Here is a 2,223-nt window from a genome sequence, read left to right as displayed (position 1 = left end):
ATTGTTTAATGTTATTTCTTTATATATGTAATCGCTTTTAAATATATACGCATGTATGAGTAATCGCAAGAGAATGTTAGCTTATTTCCCGGAGCTTCTCTTGCGACGAGGGTTGTAAGGGCCAAGATCTTGATTCTGTTAATCTGATATTTTGATTATATTAATCTGAGATTGTTGATTTTAAACTGAGGTGATAATAGCTGGGCCATTCCGAGACCAGATTGAACAAAGCATATGAATTGTGCAAATCTTAGGCAGAACGATTGGCGCCCGAGCGGTAGAAAGTGACCGCCCGAGCGCCAATGTTCAACAAGAACATGTTCGGGCAGAGGATGTGGCGCCCGGGCGGTAGTTTTTGACCGCCCGAGCGCCAAGGGTGCACTTTGAAAGTGCCGGACAGAGAGTGCCGCGCCTGGACGGTAAAGATTAACCGCCCGAGCGCCGCTTTCAAGTTGTGAAATGTAAGACACGTAGCTTTGCCATGCAGGGGGAGTATATATATATGATAATACTTCATAATTGACACAACATAAATCGAGAAAAGCTTTGGGGGAAAGAAGTGAAAAATCCTTACGCCTTTTGTGAGAAATCCGTCCGTTAGATTTTAAATCCGACTTCGGTACTGTGTTCATATCAACGCAGGCTACTACATGACGTAAGTTTTATTACGTTTAGACATGTTTGAAATTATGATGTTGTTGGAATTGAATACACGTCATATATGTTGTTCTTGACATATTAGGCTGTCACGCCCCGAGACCGGGGTTAGTCGACACCGGCGTTGTCTCACAATCACATAATTGCAAAACAACAAGCCTCGTAGTAAATCAAAATAACCAGTCTTTTTCATAACCAATAATCGTCTTTACAATGCGATAGAAATAAAATGCGGAAGCGGAATACATGATGATAAAATTAAAGACAGAATAAATTCGACTGGTCTCAAATGGAGTTTTCTTCATTACCATCCCCAAAAGTAATCTTGCTCTTCACCCTCGATTTGTTCCTCGTTCTTATCTGAGTGGGAATGTAAGGGGTGAGTATTTTGGGGAAATACTCAGTAAATGGGGGCCGATCGAGCATAACAAATATCGAGGATATACATACGAATAAATTATCGAATTTTCAATATTAAGCATGTTGAATCAAATAATAACAAAAATACGAATATAGCACTAAAAATCATTTCATTTTCCATGGTTTTACTGATCAGTCCCCTATATGTTACTCCTCTAAGGGGCGAGGCCAAAGGAACGGTTATTATAACCCACCGCATCAGGGCCTAAACAAAGTATATCAAAGTTCGGAATTTCCTTTACCATTTCTAAATCAAATCATTACAGTGCATTTCAAATAATTCGACATGCTTTCAAATATTATAGCGGATATCGAACAACGAATAATTTAGGGAGATTTTATACCAAATGAAAACGAATAAATTATGCCGATCGAATTTTCAAAGTCCTATTTAATTTATTTCGAAATATATTATGCTCACTTAAAGAGAAAATAGGTGAGCCAAATCTTTTCTATAATAATTAATATATTCAAAAGTCCACTTTAAAATAATCAAATAAGTGAACCATATTTAGTTAAAAGGGTATAAATATCAAGTGACACTTAAATAAATATAAGTGTGCAATTTTTGTTTAATAATATAAAACAAAAGGAAACAAAGGAGAAAACCCACTTACTGTTATCGTTGAGATTGAATTGTTAGGCTTGGACCAATACACCTCCAACAACTACTGGAATTGGCTCTACGGCTGCTGGAACTTAGGATCTAAATTTTTGGTTCAAGCTGTGATAGCATGAGACAACCGTTTACTTGAAATGTTGATGGAATTTCTAGACCGAAAGAGGCTACGGCATAGCTTAGAAAAATGGATAGAAATTTACCTAGTAACTGGACCGAAAAGATTTCGAACAAGGTTGCGGAAAAGCTTCAAATTAGGCTGCTGCAATGCTTCGATCTTGGCTGAATTCGGCTGCTATCACCTTCGGAAATGGACAGGATAGTGGTCTGGAAAAAGGGCAGCAACTTTGCTTCGAACCGTTGCGGAAATTCTCGGGTTTTTGGATAGCTTGTTTGATCAAGCTCCTCGGCTATTCCTGGACCAACGTCGAGCAGCAACTGGTCTCGAAATAATGTGCAGGAACTAGGCTAAGGCTGGGTTATTAATCACGACAGCAACTGGACTCCGAAATACTACCACAAAGCTT

At 38.6% G+C, this 2,223-nt stretch overlaps 1 long non-coding RNA gene across 1 annotated transcript; it reads right to left on the bottom strand.

Moving 5' to 3' along the window:
- Nucleotides 1-793: 793 nt before the first annotated feature.
- LOC140815279 (uncharacterized) lies at nt 794-2,020 on the bottom strand. Its single transcript, XR_012114321.1, has 3 exons — nt 1,900-2,020; nt 1,695-1,801; nt 794-1,017 (listed from the first exon to the last, which is right to left on the bottom strand). It is a non-coding gene; the product is annotated as an uncharacterized lncRNA (long non-coding RNA).
- Nucleotides 2,021-2,223: the final 203 nt, after the last annotated feature.

Source organism: Primulina eburnea, chromosome 15, assembly GCF_022965805.1.
Source record: "Primulina eburnea isolate SZY01 chromosome 15, ASM2296580v1, whole genome shotgun sequence".
Lineage (NCBI taxonomy): Eukaryota > Viridiplantae > Streptophyta > Magnoliopsida > Lamiales > Gesneriaceae > Primulina > Primulina eburnea.
This window is presented reverse-complemented; position numbering and strand designations above follow the sequence as displayed.